Genomic DNA, 24720 nt, shown 5'->3' with positions numbered 1-24720 from the left:
TCTCGTTGCGGAGCACAGGCTCCAGACGCGCAGGCTCAGTAATTGTGGCTCACGGGCCCAGTTGCTCCGTGGCATGTGGGATCTTCCCAGACCAGGGCTCGAACCCATGTCCCCTGCATTGGCAGGCGGATTCTCAACCACTGCGCCACCAGGGAAGCCCTCCCCTGCTTCTTATACTGTCTGTCTTACTCTCTGAAGCAGTGGCTAAGCCATCCTGTTACTTCTAGGGTGCCATACTTCCAAGATTTCATGATCATTTGAAGAATATTTATATACAGAATACAAGGGAAACTATGAAGTCTTCTATTAGTTGATGAGGCAGTGAATACCTTGTATCTTGTCAAATGACATTCAGAGACTACTTTAATTCTGGACAAAATGGAGTCATAGGTAGCTGTTAATTATCAGCATCTGATCCTACTGATCGCTAATTTTCCCACTGCCTTTCTCCCTTATTTCTTTCCTTATCTTACTTTAATCAGCAACTTCCCTCTTCACTGTTGCTTCCACCAGTGAGGATAATAAGACCCGCAGTGTACTGAGGGCCTTTCAGGACCTGGGCTCTTTGCAGACTTATTAACTTATCATCACACCAGGCCTGAAGGATGGTTGTTATCATTCCATCCTCCAGACAAGCAAAACGAGGCTTCAGTGTCTTGCCTCAGGGTTACAGAGCAGATGCAGCCTTCACATCCAGCTTTGTTGACACCTGCCCTCATCTCTCCAGTATTCCACGCTGTCTTGAGAAGAAAATATCAGTGAAAAAATACAAGCCATAAATTATTTTCTGCTTCTTAGGTATTTCTCATCATGGTTGTTCAAGCAGAGGTCAAAAGTGTTGGTGAGGGTGAGTTTTTGGTATGAATTTTAATTGTCTATGGAAAACACAAATCATCAGAATTACTCTGGTCAGCTCAAAGTGAGGAACTGCCAAATTTTTCTTTCCTTCCCAAAGGGAAAAACAAAGACTTAGAATGAGTTCTGTATTTAATTGTTTCTAACCTAATTGAGATGTGAGCCAACCATCCTTGCGGCTTCTCTTCTTGTGGCACAGTTGAAGGCACTGCCCGATATCGACATGGTAATGCACAGATGTGTGAGTGTCCAAAAAATTCCATACTATTCACATAAGAGTTATCATAATTGCCTCTCTAAATGTTACTAATTTTATAACGTAGAATTTCAAAAGCTGCTTTCTGCTGCAGGCAATGTTTTCTTATACCTGGTCCTCAAGAAGGGATTAAAAGACTCACATAAATATTATCAATTTAGTCATTCAGCAGGCAATAAGAAACTGTTTTTGCTTTATCTCAGTAAATAAGTAATTCCCTCACACTCAACCCAATAGATAAAAATCAAATCAGTCCAGTTATATTGCTTCAAGTATAGTTAAGTTCATGATTTTTGCTGAGGTTATACTAGTAATGCAATATACCATGGAAGAATCTAATATTCAGCCCAGGGTGAAGATTGGGTATGCCAGAGGATTAGTGTCAGGGTGCTTTATAGAAGTGAAACTTGATGGACAGGCTGGAGACAGATCTACAGAATCTCATTAAATTGCTGAATTGTTCATTACGGAACGTTCTCACTGTAATAAAGTGCTCATTGACTTTGACAAATCCCTATCCCATCTCTTAAAGAAGAACAGTGAAACAAGGGGTGTTGGGGAGAAAAATGGAAATTGGCACAAAGTAGGACAAGTAATAGAAAAGCAGATGGAGGGGTAGTGCTGTTTGATTATGTGCAACTGGTAACTTATGTGAGAATGCAGCAAACATACACACACACATCTACGCATGTGGCTCTTCCACTATCTAATCTACTGATAATGTAATCTGGGATAGTCCCTTTATTTGGCAAAAGGCCCAATTTTTACTATTCACCAGACTTCATGCAGTTTGGCTGTAAAGATGTGTCATAAGAACCATCAAGTTATCCTCAGGGAACAAACTATTTTTTTTTTTTACTTTTTCCTGCTGTCCCTTATCCAGTCCCTTTCCTGCTAAAATGTGTTGCAGGCCGTGATAACCATTCTATGAATTTGGAAACCTATGAAATCCCCCAAGATCGTGCTTTTTGTCTCCTCTTTTTTTCCATCTGACCTTTTAAAACTTTATCTTGTGTCCTCTCTCACAGAAGCCTTCTTCATCCCCCCGAGACATTTTTTTCCTCCCTTCCATAGCCTGAAACTACTTGGTCTATTCATTAACTTCACTTTATATTCACAGGTAATGTAGAGACTGCCCCATATACACACTTTTTTTTTTCTTTTAACATCTTTATTGGAGTATAATTGCTTTACAGTGTTGTTTCTGCTGTATAAGAAAGTGAATCAGCTGTACGTATACATATATCCCCATATCCCCTCCCTCTTGCGTCTCCCTCCCACCCTCCCTATCCCACCCCTCTAGGTGGACACAAAGCACAGAGCTGATATCCCTGTGCTATGCGGCTGCTTCCCACTAGCTATCTATTTTACGTTTGGTAGTGTATATATGTCAGTGCTACTCTCTCACTTCGTCCCAGCTTACCCTTCCCCCTCCCCGTGTCCTCAAGTCCATTCTCTACGTCCGCATCTTTATTCCTGTCCTGCCCCTAGGTTCTTCAGAACCATTTTTTTTTTTTTAGATTCCATATATATGTGTTAGTATACGGTATTTGTTTTTCTCTTTCTGACTTACTTCACTCTGTATGACAGACCCTAGGTCCATCCACCTCACTACAAATAACTCAATTTCATTTCTTTTTATGGCTGAGTAATATTCCATTGTATATATATGTGCCACATCTTCTTTATCCATTCATCTGTAGATGGACACTTAGGTTGCTTCCATGTCCTGGCTATTGTAAATAGTGCTGCAGTGAACATTGTGGTACATGACTCTTTTTGAATTATGGTTTTCTCAGAGTATGTACCCAGTAGTGGGATTGCTGGGTCATATGGTAGTTCTATTTTTAGCTTTTTAAGGAACCTCCATACTGTTCTCCATAGCATATACACACTTTGGATATATAAGGACAGAGAAGTCCCCTCAAAAAATCCTTTTTTAAAAAAGTTCAGTTCGATTCAGCTCAACAGTTTGGTCTTAGGGTTCAAGGCCAGCAATTTCTCAGGTTGCAGATGAAAGACACTAAATTGGTTATTGGGCTCAAAGAAAGAGGAGACTGAAAAATGAGCAAATCAGCCGAGGAAGAAACATGGGGCGTGAGGTCACTGGCATCCGTGACCTGGCAAATCTCCACTGTTTTATTTTGCTTTCCGGTTTTAGCTTTGACTTAGGATTTTGTTTCAACAGGGCCCTGTTAAATTTCTCCTGTTAGATTCAACGTATATTTTCAGACTACTGAGCCAGGGGGTCCTGCTCTAAAACTTAGAGTGAAATCATGAAACAGTTCCATACCACTCCCACATATTAGGTCTGTTTTCATTTCATAGGAAGTGCTGGCTAATCTGATTTTTCTCAGGAAAGTACATTCTCTGCCTTTTATATCTCAGGTTCTCCTTTCTGAGAATGAGGAGGAGATTACTTGCCATGAGAGTACAGTTTGTAGAAAAACCTGAATATAATGTAAATTCTTACATTTGCTAGCATAGGGAGAAAGTGTGGCTGTCCATCCATCAGTATTTATTGAGCACCTACTAAATGCCCCAAACCATGGAATGTAAGGCAGGGTACAGGTTAGCTAACTCCATTTCCCTCTCCAGACCTTACCGCAATTGGGAGGGATCCTTCTGATTTTTTTTTTTTTTTAAATTTTTTTTTGAAATTCACGGTCTTTTATTTATTTATTTATTTATGACTGTGTTGGGTCTTCGTTTCTGTGCGAGGGCTTTCTCTAGTTGTGGCAAGTGGGGGCCACTCTTCATCGCGGTGCGCGGGCCTCTCACCATCGCGGCCTCTCTTGTTGCGGAGCACAGGCTCCAGACACGCAGGCTCAGTAACTGTGGCTCACGGGCCCAGTTGCTCCGTGGCATGTGGGATCTTCCCAGACCAGGGCTCGAACCCATGTCCCCTGCATTGGCAGGCAGATTCTCAACCACTGCGCCACCAGGGAAGCCCGATCCTTCTGATTTTAAACCATTATCTAGCTCTCTGGATTATTATTTCATCTCTGAAGTAGCAGAAACAAGAAGGACATTTAAAAATGGATAGTTTGTGGAAGTACAAATGGGTATTTCTCACGCGCCTATTATGTGCTGGGCACAGTGTTAGAAGCTAGATCCTGGGGTAAAAAGCTTTATAAAAGTGTTCAATTATTAGGTTAAAGAGATTTATCTTAACTTTATTTCTGAATGTGGAGAAGTTTTATTTACCTTTAATTATTAATCTATTAACTGCTTCCTACTTTTAGTGAAGAGGACTTATGTTACTTTTTTAAAAAATTAATTAAAAATTAATTAATTTTTGGCTGCATTGGGTCTTTGTTGCTGTGCGTGGGCTTTCTCTAGTTGCGGTGAGTGGGGGCTACTCTTCGTTGCGGTGCGTGGGCTTCTCATTGCGGTGGCTTCTCTTGTTGCGGAGAACGGGCTCTAGGGGCGCAGGCTTCAGTGGTTGTGGCGCACGGGCTTAGCTGCTCTGCGGCATGTGGGATCTTCCCAGACAGGGGTTGAACCTGTGTCCCCTGCATTGGCAGGCAGATTCTTAACCACTGCGCCACCAGGGAAGTCCTTATCTTACTATTTTATAAGGATAGTACATATGTCAGTGATTTTCTTCCTTTATTAACCTTGTGTTGAGGGCTCCTCCTTATATTTTGAGTCTAACTTTGCCTGTACTTCAGTGGATAACAGGACCAAGCAATTCAGTGGTCACATCACTGATGTCAGACAAGATCAGACCTTAGCAGGGAGGGTCCCCTTTATCCTAGTCATGTCCCATTTTAGTTTGGCAAAGAGGGACCATGTCACCTGGTTTGTGACTGGGGAGGTAATCATGTTTACATCTGTCTTTGATTCTACATCCCCAGAGGCAGAGGCTGTGCCTGTAGGGTTTGTGTTGAATGCTACCGTGTTGTTCTCTTACACTCTATAAATAATAAATAAAAACAATAATGTATAGTTTTCATATTAAAATGTACTGAATGAATAATAAGACATCCTACTATTCCTACAGAAGGCTGGATTTATTCTAAGAAAATTGGTATACACAGAGAGTTTCACCTTTTAAAACTGCGTTTTTCCTGGTATTTTTGTTGGAAATTTGCTTCCATAAGTCATACTGTTAATAACACATTCACTTTATATCTCTAGAGACGTAAGTCACATACTGTTTAGAGTAGTCAACAACCTCAGATGTGGTGATTTTTGTTTTTGACAAGCCCCTCCTGGGCTTTTATCTACTCCACAAACTACCCACCTTAGAATTTGATTTAATCATTTTCCTCAAAAGGAGTCCCAGAAAGTGAACAAAAAGCTACTATCCCTTTATAGTTGGAAAATAGAGGACACTAGTGATGTACTCAGCTTTCGTCTTTTATCTCTTAGATGATAAACTGTCCCAAATGCACGTCTGACCAGGGAGAAGCAAGGACTTCAAACAGTACTGTGTGTCCAACAATACTATCATAATACTTCACATTTGAATATCACATCACAGTTTCCCGAGTGCTTCTTCATCTCGCATTGCTTTGCGCTCCTTTGCTTTGTGTCACAAATGGGAAACTGAAGTAACAAAGCTAGAAATCAAATTCACGTCTTCTAATTCTTGGGTTTTTCCCACTTTGGTCCACAGCTTCTAAATTCATAATAGAAGTGCAAAAATACTTGGGTGTGGTGGACGGAGAGGTGCATCAAATTAATCCCATGACTTTAAAAGAAATTAGGAAGGGTTTGGCCATTCCTGTTCTCTGGTGTAGTGCCTGCAGATTGAAGGGGTAATGGCCAGCTCTGCCTGCCTTCATGCCTGTGTCACGTTGCTAACTCTGACTCTCTGCTCCATGTGCTTAATTCAATCTTTCGTTCATTTTAAAGAGTCACCGAGTGTCTACTCCACCCAATCACGTGCTCTCAAGCACCACTCCTGCTGCTGCGTGATGGGTTCTGGGCAGTCGGTTGCAGAAAGGTCCCATGTGGCCCTGCTTTCATGGATCTCACAGAGTCTGATGTGGAACTTTCCACTTGCTATTCTTTCCCCCCGCGCCCGATTCCTTCCCAGTGGGGACCGACCTGTGCCAAATAAGAGTAGTGATTTCTGTGCTAATTTTGGCCGTGTTGAAATGATATGGGTGGATTGGAAAATGAAATCCTTTTGTTTGGACATTTCAACACCACCCAGTGTCCCTTTGCCTTTTCTTCAGTGCTCTTTTCATTGGTAATTCTTGTTCATTGTATGTGCCCTCGAAACAGCTTTGCAAACCTTTGTCCATCCCTGTAGTACAGTCCAAGCCTCAAAGAAATCAAACTGCGGGTGACCATTTAACCAAAAAATTCCGCTAAGTGGTGTCCTCATTCTTAATGCTAGGACCTTGGTAACGAGAAATGGAATAAAATACTGTGACCTGAGAACTCTCATTCCCTCATCCCCCCGCCCAAATTGCAATCTTTCATCATATCTGCACCCTTCCTCAGTTTAATTTCACATATGCATGTCTCATTACTATTTGTTTGTTTGTTTGTTTTTTTTGGAGAGGCACTTTCTGGGCTTCTTCATGATATCTCGTTTTATTTTTTTACTTACCATTCCTTAAAAGTAATTAAATGTGTACCACTTCTCAATTTTCTTCCTGAAACTTCTGGCATTCCCTCCCAGGTAGCTACAGTCTTTTCTACAAATGTGATGAGGATATCTCCATTTCCTTTTTGCTAAATGTTAGTGAAGAGAATAAATAGTGGTTTGTTCACATCCCAAATAGTGCTGTGCCTGGAGGATGTTTGATCCTTGGAGGGCCCCCAGCTAGACACTGAGCGCTTCTGCTATTTCAGGGCTTGGTGCTCGAAGCTGCCAGAGTGTATATTTAGTCATCCGTCCTGATCTACATGCAGCTGATTCCTCTGGGAGGACTCATCCCCGAGGAGCTTGACTAGTGGCCCTGCTGTTGTTTGTCTGGATCGTGTGCCTTTGCGAGACACATGACCCATTTATTTCAGAGGGACTTTGCTCCAGCTGATTCTCAGCGCTAGAGCCGTGTGTTGTCAAGTAGCTGTGAGGGGCAGTGATTATCAGAAATTACAGGAGACCTGACTTGTATTTATGTGCTGCTGTTCCCATGAGTTAATAGTTCTTTTTCCTTCCTTTTTTTTTAAAAAATGAGCACAACAGAACAACAAGGTGATTTATGAGATATAACATATTTATGTTCTCTGCTTCTAATTTTCATTGTGATTCATGTTGTTTCCAGACTGATATTTTTGTTGTTGCTACTGTGAGAAGGAAAAAGATGACTGGAAAATATTACTTATGCATTGGTAGCCAGCAGTAATATTGCTGCTACCTGGGTTATCAGGGATTTAAAAATAAAACCCAACTATATGTTAAACATGAGGTAGAAACCTCGAGGCTAGGCACAGAAGTTCATCAATAATAATAGCAGCAATGATAATTTTTACAATCCTTAGAGAGCTTTATACTTTTTAAGCATTTTTGCACACATAATCTCATTCAAGTCTCTCATCAGCCTCGTTAAGGTTGATAAGGCAAGTATTACCCAGATGTTAACAAGTGAGGAAATGGAAACTCACAGAGGATAAATGGTTGACTCCCTTCACAGTATGGTTTCAATGTGGGTCTCACTGTATTCTCTTCAAATACTCCAAATCTCTAAGAAAACAGAAACTCAAAGTACCTGATACATCTTCTCAAAAGTCAAAGTGATCATATTACTCTGTAATGAGTGAGCCAGCAGTATACGTTTCCTAATAAATTACCAATTTCACTTTCACCTGTTGTGCAGCTCTGGGAAGTTGCAAAAATGACTCTAATAAAAGTCATACAAGAAAGTGTTGCTGAGTGTCTTTCTTTATCAGAGCCTGGAAAATTGAGGCTCTGGATGGTTTGTTGAGAAGGAGTGAATGGAGAATTCTGGCAGAGGTAGGGAACCGCCTTTCATTCCTTCAGGGTATAAAGTGATAAAGTGTAAAGCAGGAAGAGAAGGCCCATAAGGGAGGATCACTTAAAAATCCGATCAAGAGATTTAAATCAGTGTGAAGAAGAACCTAGAGCGTGGTTATTTCTGCTGCAGCCCTACAGACTGCGTGGTGGGAAGTCTGCAGACTGTTGTTAGAGTGTGGATAGAACAAATGGAAATGATTAATCGTGATATCTTCATTTTACACCTGAATATTGAAATTGAGAAATTTATGCAGCAGAAATTGACAGCTGGGTGATGGCCTAGATATGGGGTTTAAGAGAAAGGGAGAAAAATATTAATTCATTAGTATTGATAAATGTTAGTCTCTTTCCAATAGAAGTGAGCCTGTGCCCCATGTCCTGCATCGCCAAACTATTTCTATAGGAATCCTTATCAAGCCAGTTGAGTGCTTGCCACGGTGTTCATGCCAGTTGGTCATGTCAGACCATGGAGATCACCTGTTCTGGGCATTCTAGAGGAGAGGATCTAAACTTAGCCGTGGAGTGACCTGGAGGCTCTAGACTTGTTTGTATTCCAAAGAGATGTCTGGGGAAGCCTTGGCATTAATTGTTGAATACTGACATCCTTACACCCTGCTTCTCCCACTCCTGCCTCCAGGACTTCTGCTACAAGTGAAAACAAGGAAGAACATCTCTCAACTCAACACACCTGGAGGGGAAAGGTGGCCATTCTAAGACAGTAATCGTGGGCTGCCTTCAGAGATAAAGATAATTCTTAGACTTCTTTTGTGTCCACAATACAGAGTAATGCATTCTCTGTGGTGAGGTTCTCCTCCTTAATCTGACTACTGCTTTGTTACTTGAGATGCCACACTGGAGGGATGAAAACAGATTTCAATATTCTGGTAGACAAAACATAACCAGGAAGAAAAATTCTCTTAGGAAAAAAAAATATTTGATGGGTTCTAAAGATAAATAGCACAGGTTTTTGCATTGTTCCCCTGTGTCTATAGGAAGTATTTAAAAATTTTTTTCTTTTATAATTAATTTATTTTTATTATTTATTTCTTTATTTTTGGCTGCGTTGGGTCTTCGTTGCTGTGCGTGGGCTTTCTCTAGTTGCGATGTGCAGGCTTCTCACTGTGGTGGCTTCTCTTGTTGCGGAGCATGGGCTCTAGGAGCGTGGGCTTCAGTAGTTGTGGCATGCGGGCTCAGTAGTTGTGACTCACGGGCTCTAGAGCACAGGCTCAGTAGTTGTGGTGCATGGGCTTAGTTGCTCTGCGGCATGTGGGATCTTCCCGGACCAGGGCTCGAAACTGTGTCCCCTGCATTGGCAGGTGAACCACTGGACCATCAGGGAAGTCCCGATAGGAAGTATTTCAAGTCAGTTCCAGTAAGTGGCACAGATATTACTTATGCTTCAAGAACAGAAGCTAAAAAGAGCCGGGCCAGCTGAATGCACTTATCTTCTTTGTGTGTGTTCTTGTTGATGAGAAATGCCCACATGCCACCTCCTCTGGCCACACAAGGAAATCAGGTAATTGAAGTAGTGATGGATGGTGCGCTGAAGTTTAAACGTTTTAGGAGGACCTGTCTTATTAACACTTTAAAACAAGTGAGCATAATATCATTAATTTGATTAATTCATTTGCTCTTAATATAGCTTTTAATTTGTAATTCTAGGTGAATTACAATGTAATTTGGCATAAATTATACTAAATTGACTCTAGGTCAGCCAATCACAATGGAAAATTACTCACAGCTGAAAGTAAAACTAGACTTCTCCAGCCAGAAAGGACGACGCTTAGTTAAGAGACAGATAGACTTTAGGCGTCCCTCCGTTCGGCTGTGAGAATGACATTGAACCTGCCGAGGGCTGTAAGTGATTTCTTATTCTGCCCACTGACTGCTGGGACTGTATACTCTGGAGTGAAGCCCAATAGAAAGAGTAAATAATAAAGTAAACAAAGGGGTTGATTTGTCAGGTTGCCAGGTCCCATGAAGAATCTTTCTGCTCTTTTCATGTCTTGTACGACTTAGGCCATGCAGAGGGGCTGTGTAGTGCTTTCGAATGATGAATTCCACACCTCTTGGATTCAAGAGGTTAGAACAGGTACTGACCCAGGTCGGCCTGCTTTTCATCCCCCTGTTCTGTGAACCAGCTAGGAAATCTTTTAAATCCCATGTGCTGTCAGTATCCCAAAGCCACTCCTATTTGACCAATATACAGACTACCTTCCGGGCAGAAGGAAGTTGTGCCTTAAAAGCCAGTGCCACACTGGGAGAAGAACGAAGCCCTCAGGAGATGACAGAGCCCGGTCATTGATAAAGCGTGCTGGAGGCGCCTGTGTGCACATGAGAAGTAAGGTGACTACTGAAGGATGGGGTGCTTAAGGAATTGGTGGGAGAACAAGGATGGATTTGGAAAATACTTGTGTTTTAACCATGTGCCGGATATCTTCCTTTGAGAATTGTCTCCTATAAAAACAGTCAAAATGAAAACTTTGAAATGCTACAGAAAGTCATATGACAGATTTAGTAATATCCTGCTTGAGGTATATTTACATGTAAGTAGAACTATGGGAATTTTGTGCATTCTCAATACTTTTGCTGTGAGCAATTAACCCATAAAATGAGGTCTAGCTATGAGGGGACAAATTTTGCTAAATATTGCATGGAAAATTCCAGGCTGTTTTTAATAATTCTTTTTACTTTGTTAATTATGTACCCTTATCGTATCGTTCCAACTCACAATCTAGCAAATAAAATGGCCTAAGTTTTATGTAACAATTTTGAGCAGAGAGGTTAAAAACTACCCTGTCCGCTGTCTCTTACACATATACAGGTGGGGTTCACACCATACACACGCTTGCAGGTAGACACACACACACATACACACACACACACACGCACACCACAGGTTGCATGCATATTAATTTTTGCAGCTAAAAAACTTTCCTTTGTTTTGCAGTACTGACCTGAATCATAATTACTCTCATTATTGGCTGGTCGATCCCAAGATTAAGGAAGAAAATAGAAGTTAGGAACTTATTTTTGCTACTCCAAGTGTATATTTCATTCATCATCAATTTTTTAAAGATATTAATGTCTGTAGTCTGGATTGTTGCTCTATGAATGCATCTGTATATTGTCTCAATTTTCTCCAAATCCCTTTTATGCCAAATTTAGCCTGGCCTATCACAGATATTTTTATTCCTTTTCCCAGAATATTCTTCTTGATATCAGCATAGGGTTGGGGGGTTCCAGTCTTTCCTGCCCCTGTGGTTTCCAGTATAGCTTCATGTTCTTAACTCAAAACCACCCTTATTTGATCCATACCCTCTGATGGATGAGCTCCTTTGAGGTCTTAATGGGGTGTTCTTCGAGAACAGTAAGGATTTGGGGCAGAGGAACTCGTACTGAAGTAAGCAGAGCAGAGGGGTTGAGAGAACACATTTACAGGGTATTTCTGCCCTCGGTTTTATCTTCTCATCATTTAGAATGCCAGCGGAATAAATGGGTCTCTTAATCAAACAGCACTGAGAGGTTAGGTCATTGGAAGCCTTTTTAGTCATTTTGTGCTTTTCAAGAGTGAATTGGTTAGAATTATGCTGAAGACCCACTTGAAGCCTCAGCTGATAACCCTACCTGTGTTTTATAACTCTGCACCGTCAGAACTCATAATAAGTCAAACATTCTTTCAGTGGTACTCATAAGGGAGGGGAAAAAAGCCCCACAAATTTAAGAGTAATTTCAGATTGTAAATGAAAAGGAGAGGCACGACTGTGCATTTGCACCAATCATGCCTTCCTTTCATCTGCTCTGATTAGGCCTGGTGCGGTTTCATCAGACCCCTCCATCACCGAGCTGTCACTCCAGCCGTCTGTTGATTGAAAACAATCAAGGCTCTGATGGCACAATTATTCTGACCCTTTAACTAGAGGCTGCTGTGATAATGAAAGGTTGATTATGATAGTTTGCGCCTCTTTCAGTTTGCCAAGAAGGTTAATTTGGGCATCAGACGGATGTTTAATGGGCGCTTGCTGGCTACACTGAGGTAAATGAGAACGTGCAGTCTTGGATATTGCACGGATATAGTTTGGCTGTCAATCATTGTCATTTGGAGTTTGTGCCTCACACTCTGGAAATCACATTTTATTTTTTCCTTGGGATTTAATTTATTCTGTGCCCTGAGGAAGTTCTTTCACTCGGTGACCTTCACAGCAGCTTTCTCTGCCTTTTTTCTTTTTCTTTTTTTTCTTTTTTCAAATGGAGCTCAAAGGCACAACACATCTAGAAGAGCATTTTTCTTTCATTTTCACTTAAAAATGGAAACTTTAGAAATCCATCCTTATCACTGCCTTCCAATAGAGCAAATGTTTCCATCCCGGTTGTGCAGTGGGGAAGTATAAACGACAGGGATACTCTGGCCAGTTTGTTAATGCCGCAGCTCCCGCAGTTGTTCTGCCCTGTTTCTTACACCAACCAGCAAAGCTAGTAAATTCAAAATGGGCGCATATATGGAACTGAAAGCTCCATTCTCCTTATGTTTCTCTCAGCAGCATGTCTCGGAATAGTTTGATGAATTCTTGTTTCCAAGGGCAACATCTGACTCCTTTTCCCTTCTTGGGAAGCATGGGGGAGGGGTTGAGCCAGGGAGACAGATATTTGTCTGCAGGAGTACGAAGGTTATTAAAAGTTGCAAATTTCAATTTGTATAATCCCAGCGCCTAATCTTGTTGCTTTTTGAAGCATAGGGTAAAAAAGATGCAGGCACCTAATAGTGCTGGTCTTTACAATGTGTAGCTCATTACAATCTTCTTTTATGCATACCTTTTAAAAAGAAAAATAAAGGAAAAGAAGAAATAAAGGAAACCTTTAATTCTGTCTCCAAGCTGTGCATAGTGGTCTCCTAGATTAGGCACCTAAGAGCCAGAATCATTGTTCTGCTTTTTCATTTGTGTTGTCTTCAGGTTTTTTTCCCCCAGTGAACATTCAGCAGCATATTTCTACCTAGCCTTGGACGTTTTTTCTCACATGTCAATTGTAAAACAATTAAGTCTATAGATGTTAAAGTGACAGCATCATAATGATTATAATTTTATTTCAAGTGTTCTATTTTCACACTATTTATTTCTTGCTTTAAAAAAAAAGCTATTCGTTTTTGAATGGTAAAGAGAGTCATTAAGCGATAATTCAGTCTCACGTGAAGAGGCTCAAAAAATGAATTAAGTCATTGAATCCAGTTACTGTTTTAATGCAGCCCTTATTTAAGCAACAGTGCTGTTTAAAATATTTTAAAAGATATGCGACTAGGATTGTGCATATATATATGTAGTCTCACCAGATTCTTCACTGCACTAGACCACAAATGATGATTTTTGTTTAGCTCTCTGGATAGCATGCATAAAATCACCCTCAGGGATGCTTAGTAAAGTTACTGATTAGTTATGTCTTGTTTTTATTCCAGCAATGGGGAGTAAAAAGTTAAATAGGGGTGAAATGTATCAGTCAATCAAGAGAGATTTTTTCGGTATTTAAAAAAAAGTGTGACTTGTCACAGTGGTATCTATATTTTATTTTTAGATTCACTATGTTTACAAATTAATGAGACTTACGAAAAGAATTTCTTCTTGAAGTATAATTCATTCTTTCAAACTGTTTTTTGTCCAAGCCTGACTGGGTTTCTGCCTTCCCCCAACCTGTTGAACCCTTTACCTGTTGTGGAAAACTGATATCCAAAAACCAAGGACTTTCCCTATGTCCTCATAAGCTCTCCACCACATTCCCAGAACTGTGCTCTCACGCTGACTCTGTTCACTGAAACTGCATCCCCTCAGCAGTGATGTCCCCCTTCAGAGGGTCCTCAGAGTGTCTCACACCTCATCTCCCGGCCTGGGCTGGCATCTCCTCTGCTCGCAGGGCTGGCAGTCATTGGACCCAGTTTCTCTTTCCTCTTCAACCCTTCTGTCTCCGCCTTCGAGGTTCCAACACATTGTTCCTCCTAACCTTATGAAGATGTCTTGGATCTGTGATTTCTCATAATTCCCACAGATTTCCTTCTGGGTGCCTGGCCCTGGGACTGAGACACGCTCCTCCTCACTGGACAGCCTTTGGAACGGCTACTACCTTCTAGTACTCCTTCCCTCACCCATTGCAGCCCCTTCCCCGCTCACAGGTCTTCTGAGATTGTCAAGCCACTGGTTCTCCTGCACTGGGCCTGTCTGCCCACATACCCATTTTCCGTACACGACTATTATAAATTGGCTCTCTAAGCCACTTCCCCCACTCAAAAATATGTCATCGTTGTGCTAAAAAGAATGTATCTTCTTTGACAGAAATATCACTTGTATATTATACTCAAAGGTGCTTCAAGGTGCGAATAGAGGATTCAGCGTTCCCCACTTATTTATAGGGTGATGAAATGAAGTTGGAGAACGCAGTGTGAAGTATTCTTTTCAGGCATCAGTAGGCAGGGTGAAATTCACATAGTGAAGGAGGTCAGTGGTCGGCATGGCATTTATGTGTGTTCTTTGCAACTCACTGAGGGTGTAGGCCCTGGCACCGCAGCCCACCATCTCCATCCCCTTGATAGTAGAGTCTGGCCCCTGACCGTGTTTAGTCATGGGCTTCAGGTACTAGGTTCCCCACTCCAATCACTGTACTCTGTAGCTCTAAATTAACGTTGAAAGTGACCTTTGAGGATTCTTTTCTTTTTACTTGAAGGCTGCCCACATTAACCCTGAAATGCAGCATAGGTACTTCCTGAACATCTAAATTCATCACAGTACCACTTGTTTGAGGGATTTGACTATCTCTGTATCTGTGACCTGGGGCAGCTGCTTCAGCCTGTGAGCTCCTTTTGGTCATTAAAGGTTTCATTTCAGGTGGGGAGTGTATGTGCCAGTGAACCTGTAATTGGTTCATTATTATTGAATCAGTTTATAAAGAAATATTCAAAGGCTTGATGCCCCCAGGATGCTCCAGGGCATGCTTACAAATTAAACAGCTTTTTAAAAAAACTATAAAGTTTAAAAATGTACCAGCAATATTTAAAACACCTAAGAGGGAAATGGAAACATAAAAAGATGGTTTTTGCTTGTGTCTGAAAATCTGCCTACAATAGACTGAATCTTCCAAACTTGTAGGATTTTTCTTCCCCTAATTTCATACTCCCTGAGTATATTTTACAGGGATATGTTAAGACACTTGAGGTTAAGAGTAAGCCTTGAGCTTCGTGGTATTAACAGAGCTTGAAAGTGAATGGCAAGTAAGACTGTATATATGTGTACCAATGAGGATCTTCTTTCTCACCAAGTAAGTTCCTGACAGATATTGGGCACTCAATAAGAAATTGAGGAGTGGATGAATGAAAAAACTAAAAGAAAAGATTCATGATTATATCATTTACCCCAGAGCAACAAAACAGGAAGAAAGTAATCAACTCAATCAATCATTATTTTAGTTTTCTCAAGCCAGATAGCTAAGTTTATATATATTTTTCCTTGCCACTAAGTTAACTGTGTTGAGATTTGAAGGAACTGATGGACATGAATTCAAATATTTTTAATGGGACACTCAAGCCAAGTAAAGAAAGTGAATATATACTGAGTGTTATGCAGAGACAAGTAGGTTTATGTCTGTGTCTCTCTTTTCATTCATTCATGTTTCTCTGACTGGGGTTTAACAAGGCCACATACGTTTAATAACTGGGTTAGAATACTGAATTCATTGGTGTGGAAATAGGCTTATCATAAGGGCTAGTTTGTAATCTGCAACAGATTATCTGCCATGCTTTTATTATCAGTTTATAGCATGTGAAGTATTTAATACTGTGTAGCAAATTCCTTATCAACTACAGAGATCTCTCAAAATTTGTGTCAATATTGCACAATATTGTGTTGTATAAGAATTGTCTGTGCTGGCTTTATCATGAATTCAGAAGGATAATTGAGTTGAGGATTAGCTCCATCTCTTGGTGGTGCATTGCCATCATATTAATTCTGTTTATTGTCTAAATGTCACAGTTTACCAAGCACTTTCACATGTTATCTCATTCAATCCTATGTAGACCCTATGATGTAAACAACATCATCTTTGTTTTACAGGTGATGAAACTGAGCCTCAGTATATTTGTGTTTTTCATAAATGCTCAAATGTGTTAAGTTACAGAAACAGGTCTTTTGACATCAAGTCTTGTCTCCTTTTCATTGTGTCATATGCACCTCTATGGGCATGTACCAATTAGCGGTAGAAAAGAGCATCAGGATTTCCCTGTCCTTTCAGTTGACTTCACCCTGATAATGCATCCTCAATGCATGCAGTAGCTGGAAAATAACGTGAAGTGGTGTGACCCAGCTAGGGTCACTTCTACGCCCTGTTGCCAGTGGGATACAGCAGGGTTTTCTTCTATTGACCAAATTGGTTTTCTCTGATTTTCCAGTGTTGTTCTGACAATATAAGCTTAATATCTCACTGACCGCATTACCTTTTATACCCAGAAGGTCGTCATATATAAATATGCATCACTAATATCTTACTTAGAAGTCTCGCCCATCAGTCTAGCCTCAAATGATACTCTGATGCTATCAATGATTAGATGAATGAGTATTATCTTTTGGTTCAGAGACCACTGGAGGCAATTATAGGAAGCTATTTCTAATTGTTCCTGTATTTTGCTCAAGTGTGAGGAGACCAGGAATAGGTTCCATTTTCCCTGCAGCATCTTTGGCATAGGTGACGTTGATTGTTTTTCTTGTCCTGTCGGACATTCTTCCTATATAAAAAGCTTTGTATATTCCAGATATGGGGGTGGTGTATTTAAAGACTGTCTTGAGGTAAAATTTCATGTGAATAGTTTACTAAATATTTTCATTTCTAAATAAAATCACGTTCTGGGATTTTAAATAAATAGTACCTTGAAGCAGTCACTTACAAACTTGAAATGTGTGTTCTTTGGCTGAGATTATTTTATTTTTATGTGAGCCTGTGTACACATGCACTTTCACATGCCACACACGTGTATATTTCTGTTGAGTTCAGAATTACAGACAAAAAAACCATCACTTTGTTTTTCTGAAAAGAGATTTATAAAAGCTATTTGTGCTATAGAAATCTGTGACTTGGATACTAGACACAGTGATTAATTTTTATTGTCTCTCCCACCTGTAGGAATGTTGGAGGATTCTACTTTATGGGTTTTTTTTTTTAAGTTTTCAAACTTTTAATTTAAAAATTTTATTATTATTTTTTTTAGATATAGTTGATTTACAATGTTGTGTTAGTTTCAGGCGTACAGCAAAGTGATTCAGTTATACATACATACATATATATGTATATATTCTTTTTCAGATTCTTTGTCCTTACACGTTATTACAAAATATTGAGTATGGTTCCCTATGCTATACAGTAGGTCCTTGTTGGTTATCTATTTTATATATAGTAGTGTGTATATGAGGATTCTACTTTAAAATATTACTTTTTGGTGGATCTGTAAGTGACATACATCCTAGAGATAAAAGAGACTCTCTCATCAACTCACTCGTTTTACAGATGAGAAGCCAAATGACTGGTCCAGTGTTGGCTACATACTCTTGCTGTTCTTTGTATTGACTTTTCAAAGATCAGCTCAAATTGGTGGCCAATTCTCGAGGTGGAAAAGACATGACGGTATACTAACCTCATCTCTTTTCCTATCTTTGTTTTCTCTTCCTCTTGATACACAATTTACCTTTTAAAAGATCGCCTTGTGTTATAAGACTGAACCAGCTCAGGTCACTTGCATTTGCCCTCACAAATACCTGGAACTTAAATGTGGCATGCCTCAGGGCAGGTTTCCTTGTGGTTCCTATGTGTTTATCGCTATGTGTTTATCACTGTCTACGGGAAAGAGACATCCTTGGTTGCAAGGGCTCTTGCTTTTGATGCTTGGCAGTATGTATTTTTTTGAAAAAAATATGTATTAAAGATGGTTATCAGCACTTTTTTTGTCCTTTCAATTTTCTATTTAAAAATAATTTCAAACTTATAGAAAAGTTGCAAGAATAAGAACAGTAAAGAACACCCGTATGATTTGCTCATTTCTTAAGCAAATTACTTCGTTTGCTTTATCATATGTTCTCTGTCTCTGTCTCACTCTCTAGATATCTATCTATCTATAAATATCTGTAGATATATGCAGTAGGAGAATAGATAGATATCTAAACAGAGAGAGAGAGAGAGCGTGCGCGCACATGTGTGCTTTTTTTTTCCTGGGCCATTTGAGGGTAAGTTGTATACATCATGGTTTTTTTTTTAAACCCCTAAAAAAACCCCTCATAACTGTTCTTTTCCACGGAAATCTTTAGTAAAAGGCAAAAGATTTATACAACCTGAAGAGAAACCAGAGTATTATCAAGCACAAATTTTTTGCTAAAGGTGAAAATAAGAGCATTTGTCAGTCTTTCAGCTTCATAAAGTTTTAAATGAACAATGAAAGAATATGTGTTATTGTCATATCTACTAAGCTGAATATTCTTTTTAAAATCTGTCAGGTCTTTTTTTCTGACAGTATATGAACCTGGGACCGCATCAGATTTGATTCTATTGAAATATATTTGTTAGAGGAAAAAATAGCCTATGTGTCTTATATAAGTTTGTAGTCAGCTATAATGGTTAATATACAACCTCCCTTGAAAAATCTGTTTTACAAGCAAAATGTTGACACAGTTTTAATTACAGCACTCAAGTGAGCACTGTTATAATTTTTAATATTCCTCCATGGTACCATTTTCACTGTTCTGGTAGAGCAACATACCCTGATCTTATGTTCCTAGTTTCTGGTGTCTTTAGATAGGAATGTTGCCTTTTTGAACAGAAATCTTTCATTTGGTCTCAAAGAAGAGAATAGGGCTATAAAATTTTGTGCACTTTTTATTAATACGAACTTTCTATGTCAGTCATTATTCTGGTTTAATATGTCACTATTTAGAGCTTTAACATGACTCACGTTAAAGAAATGAGATTCTATGTATCAGTAGTTTAACATGGCAAGTCTCAACACCTGTTCACATACAGGAGGGAAACTTTCCACATTTACCATCTAAAGAAACTTTATAATATTAAAAGGGTATCTTGCTAAAGTTTTATGTTTACGTTTATTTGAATTTAAGGTATTATAAAATAATATACGAGATAGTGTACTTGAATGCAATATATAATAGTCAGTGCAACTTCCCTTTGAGGACATGGATTAGAAGATGGTGAGCATCCTTGATCCTCTGTTTGGAAAGGAAAAATTCTGTCTGTGCATTGTCATTCATTCTATTAAAGCATTCTCTCATGGCTCCCCACTCCTTGCTGCCCAAGTGCTCTTTAACATCAGCTTCAGGAGCTTCCAGAATGCCAGGTGGTTGCTGATTTGTTCCTGTGCCCTTCCTTTGTTCCTTTCTGAATTTGCAGAACTGTGGAATTTGTGCTGCCTTTTGGGCACTGAGGGGAGACTGGTGCCCTGGCTTGTCTCAGTGGGATGACAGGACTGGCAAGGATATAGACACTTGTGCCTTCACAGCATGGGCTTCTGCAAAAGGCAGGGCTCAGTTTGCCCCTTCAGCAAAGCTGTCTGCAACCAGGTTTTAAAACAGGAGAATAATTATAGCTGCCCCGGGCCAAGGGGGCAGAATCAGACTGTGGGCAAAAATACCAGTTCTTGCTTATTCAGCTCTGGCTGAGGAATTCTGTGATGAGAATATCCTCTTCAGTGAAAACGAATTCTTGTGAACCAAGAGAAAGAAATAGTTACTGCTTTTCAACAATGTTGTAAGAGCTTTATCTTTTGTCAGCGTTAGTTAAAGACATTTAATCACTCATCTGATGAGACCTGCTTTTGTAAAGGGCATTTTTAATATATGTTTGCAAGATATAAAGGCAGTTTTATGGAAGAGTGCATTAATGTGTATTCTTGGATTTGAGATGACTTCATAATTCATATATTTTCCAGGAAATATGTGCGTGTAAAATTTCTTATTGTTTTGGCATTGCGTTGGGGTCACGTTGGGTAGTACACATATGTATGGACATATATAAGCAGAGGTAGATTTTAAAACAGCAGCTTCTATCTGGGTGTGTTTGAGCGAGAACAGTAAAGGAATTTGGATCATAACTTGAGGGCTTATAATATTAGGAATGTAACATTCGTTCATATAATTGACATATTTCTGAAATACATATGAGTAGATTATATGTTTTAATTGAATTAGAGAAAATTTTGCATAATTTAAAATTATATGCTTTTATATTTAGTATTATATATTATATATTCTATTCACAGAATAGCAATCAGTGGGGATACACTGCGAACACTAAAAGGAAGGGATTATTTTCCATATATTTTTGAGCCAGGTTTAGTTAACAAGGAATGACCTAGAGTTAAAATACATATTCCCATAAAAAGTGAAACAATAATTCAATACTCAAAGGATGCCCTTTCCCCTAAAGACTTATTCTTTACTTACAAACTCTTTAATCCATACAATTAAATGCATGGTTTTTATGCAAAAGTAATCCATAAATGAGACTCATTGAAAAATATTGTCACCTATCTAGAAGCAAAGTATACATTTTTAAAAAACAGACTTTATTTTTCTAATTTGACAATATGGACATTAAGTTTGGTTTTGAGTGCATTTGGTTTTGAGTGCCTGGATTCTACCTTAAAATAATTATTGATGGAAAAATAATGATGATATGATATAATAGAAGAGCACATTATATAACTTAAAAACTGGATTTCTGGTTCCAGCTTTTCCGTTAATCAGCTGCATGACTTGCAGTAAGTCAAATAGCTTGTCTGGATTTAATTTCTACTAGTAAAATTGAGAAGCTTGAACCAAAAGTACTCTAAAATTTCTTCTTGCCCTAATACTTTATATTTGAGGGATTAACAGATTACGATGTTCATTGCATTGCCAAGAATGTCAAATAGAGGTGACCAGCACCAGTTATGGAGGGAGTAAAACAAGTGCCTTATATAAGTAAGTCCAGTACATTGCATGCTGCCGTGGGGAGTTTTGTGAGCTTATAAGGACTTTATAGGAAAGCCACAAAGATGAGATAATAAAATAGGAAATTGAAGACTGTGATAGATAGATAAATAAATATATTAAGGAACTGATGTTGTTGGTTCAAGAGAAATATGACAAATAGCCTAAGAATAGTTATAAAGGATTTTCCATTATTCAACAATTATGTTTAACATACTACGTGCCAGACACTGTTCTTATCAAGAATCTGAGGATAAGATGAGTTGACGTTGGAATAAGCTGTAGCCAATGCTCCTTTTAGGAAGGAACAATTCTCCATCAGGGTAAGGTGTACTAGATTGGGTTAGGTAGGGTGCTTGGGAGATCTCCTGTAGTCTTTGGAGATGACAGTCCCTGTGTTTCAGATGGTTTAGGAAACATCTTGCCTAATTGCCCTGTTTCCTAAGTACTCTTTGATCTGTCCCCCCCAAACTGAATCCTTGAATTCTTTTGCACTGTTGCTGGCTTTGTCACCTAAAGAGTCTGAGATAAAACTTTCATTATATGCTCCATTCCCCCCCACCCAATTAAAATATTCTAGAGTTTAGGGTGATGGGGATGTCAGTGTGCCAGAATAAGTAAGGTAGAATAGGATTTTAGCCTTCCCTGGGTTATGCTTTCTAAGTGTAGTAGCATTAAAAGCCAAAAGTTCCCAGAATAAACATTTTCAAACATTAAGCCACAAAATACACTACAAAGCTAGCTGTGGTCTTTGTGTTCCATGATGCCCTGATGATGAATCAGCCTTCTGTTTACTGTAGTTTCTAAACCTCTTAAAATGGGCTCCAGGGTTGCCTCTACCACCTTGCCCTTAATTCAGCATGGCAATGGATAGTGCTCTGGTGAGGTTCACGGTGTAGAAGTGTTTTTGAGGTAGCCCATTGTTTTGGATTTTCTTTGACATTTCTTCCATTGTTTGGATAAGTAAGAGTTATCCATGATTTCAGTGATTTTTCTCTTTTATATTTTCACCAAAGTAAAAACTGAATACAGTAATGCTTTTACTTTTGTTTATGTATTATTGCAAAAGCAAAACTGCACAGAGTTTTTATATGACTTACTTTCATGCTATCAGAATCAGCCATTGATATTTTCACCAAAGTAAAAACTGAGTACAGTAACGCTTTTACTTTTGTTTATGTATTATTGCAAAAGCAAAACTGCACAGAGTTTTTATATGACTTACTTTTATGCTATCAGAATCAGCCATTGATTTATAGAGCCAAGGTCTCAAAATATGCTGTCTTACCATAGTGAGAGCTTACCCATATCTTACTACAAAGGAAATATGCTGTCTTACCTATGGTATTAGCTACACATGCCCTATATCTTTACTAAAGCATCCTACTTACACTTCATTTAATTTAAGCCTTTTAAAATTTGAAACAACTGACTTAGTTTACTTTTATAAAGCAGCAATTTACAGTCTCATAAATGGGAATCTGTCTACAACCTTCCTACTCAAAACGTGGTCCATGGGCTAGCAGCATATGCATCGCCTGGGAGATTGTTAGAAATGCAAACTTGCAACCCTCCTCCTCCTCCTCCCTATTGAATCAAAATCTGCATTTTGCCCAGAAACACCAGGTAATTCATGCACATGTTAGGTTTGAGAAGCACTGGATTTAAATCTGTAAATAATATTATATCCAGGTGAGATTGGTTCAAAGTTGGCAGAATTGTAAATTATATTTACCTTTGATCTGGAGAAAAGATAAACCCAACAAGTATGAATGACTTGTGTAGTCTGAAAATATTTATAAATAATAAATGTGTGAAAATTATATGAAAAATGTGAGAAGTTAGACATACTGGCAATAAATAAGATAAACATTATCCCAGAAAATGCAAACTAAATGTATGTTCATAAAGTATTCTGTAATACATAGTATTTGGGGAAATTGAACATGGAAACCATCATGATATTGCGACGTAAGGGGTGATAAGTAGACAGAAAGCCAGAAATGAGTCAGAGATAGGTCACAGTGGTCACTGTTCCACTGCAAGTTTGATTCCTTAGAAATTTTCTTAAAGGCAGAGTCTAGTTGTGGCTTGTATATCTTTCATACAGTAAGTGACACTGTTTGCTAGAAAGATAAAAGTAAATCAGAGAGTGTTAAGAGATGGGCTAGAAGATTGATTAGGGCATAGGAAGAACTGATTTATGAGGAAGGAGAAAAGTAATTAAATGGGCAGCACTGTGCTATAAAAAGAGGCTATAGAGACATGAATGTTTATTTGCTCTTTCTCCAATGCTGTTTTCCTGTAGTATCCATATGCAAGATGCAGAAACATTAGGATATCAGAATGCTAAGAAATTCGTTACAAAACAAAGCAGTACCATCTGGAATTACTCAAATTAGGAGCAATATGAAAGATTAAGTTTCAGAAAATTTTACCTTGTGCATAAGGAGTAACCTTGAGTGGGATGACTTTATCCCTGAAAACTTTTGAAAGCTCTGTGGGCAAAGAATGGAAAATCATTTATTAAGTTGTAGAATTCTAATTGGAACCCATCTCTTGAAACTTCTAAAATTAGGGTGGAGAAAAACCAGGATGTTGCCTGTGGGAAAACTCTCCACTTCCGGCAGAGACTTGGTGATTGATGAGTGACATTTTTCTTCTGCACTATCTTTGATTATTACTGTGTTACCATACACAGGTAATTTTTTTTTCATCAGGTTAGTATCTTATTTAAATAAAAAATACTAGTTTCTAGAAAAACAGCCAGAGTGTCACTCATCTGCCCTCCATTGTGTCTGCCTCCGTGGCATCCGTAGGCTACCTGGCAACCAGTGACATTCTTTATCCATTTCTCTTCACTCATTATTCATTTAGAGATGCAAGTCAGTATATATTGGAAGCAAATTCACTTGCTACATTCTCTTCATCTGGAAAACTAAAAAGACATGCCCAAAATATGCCTTGCCTTTTAGAGCCATTTGTCAAATGGATACAGAAACTCTGAAAGCCTGAAATCATCTAATGCTTCAGAGAGTTTAGTGATCCTTTTCACAAGGATGAAAACCCAGCTCACGTTTGTCAAGGAGTAATGGTCTGAGGGCACTACATTTCTTTCTGTCTTCTCCGTAGACATTTTTCCCAGTGCAATGAATCAGCTGAAAAGGGAAGCCCAGAACCCCAATTCCACTGGTCAGAAAGCAAGTAAAACACAGCAGAATTATTCAGTATTTTCTTTACTTTTTTATGCTAATTGCTTCAGGTCCACATTTATATGCTTAGGAGATCTAGTTTAATATAGGTACTGCTAAGAATAAATTCTATCAAATATGTTGACTGGAGATATTAGATATACTTCTCTATGCCGATGTGTGGAAAGCTTTGCCAAACTTAAATATTAAGTCACGTTAATTAAATTACTTCAGGTGCTCCATAACATGAATTGGTTTTTTGTTGATATTATTTTCTAAACTACTATTCAATTTTGTTATTTATAACTTAATGCACCTGCTTTAGTTTTAAGAAATTCTATTTGTCTGTAGCCGAAAGTTCTTACCCCTTTCCTTCTTGAAAGAGATCTAGACCTAATCAAAAAGGTTAGGATTACATTCTGCTCTTGTGTCCATAATACAAAGATAATCTCCTCTGTATCCTGTTTTTATGAAAATGGC

The 24720-nt window shown here is 38.9% G+C and overlaps 1 protein-coding gene and 1 pseudogene across 10 annotated transcripts in view; one reads left to right on the top strand and one right to left on the bottom strand.

The window, feature by feature from the left end:
- KLHL32 (kelch like family member 32) overlaps positions 1-24720 on the top strand; it is a 234967-nt gene that overhangs the window by 155886 nt on the left and 54361 nt on the right. The gene's annotated exons all lie outside the window — the stretch shown is intronic.
- Positions 18312-18420, bottom strand: LOC114236258 (U5 spliceosomal RNA; annotated as a pseudogene).

Source organism: Balaenoptera acutorostrata, chromosome 14, assembly GCF_949987535.1.
Source record: "Balaenoptera acutorostrata chromosome 14, mBalAcu1.1, whole genome shotgun sequence".
Lineage (NCBI taxonomy): Eukaryota > Metazoa > Chordata > Mammalia > Artiodactyla > Balaenopteridae > Balaenoptera > Balaenoptera acutorostrata.
This window is presented reverse-complemented; position numbering and strand designations above follow the sequence as displayed.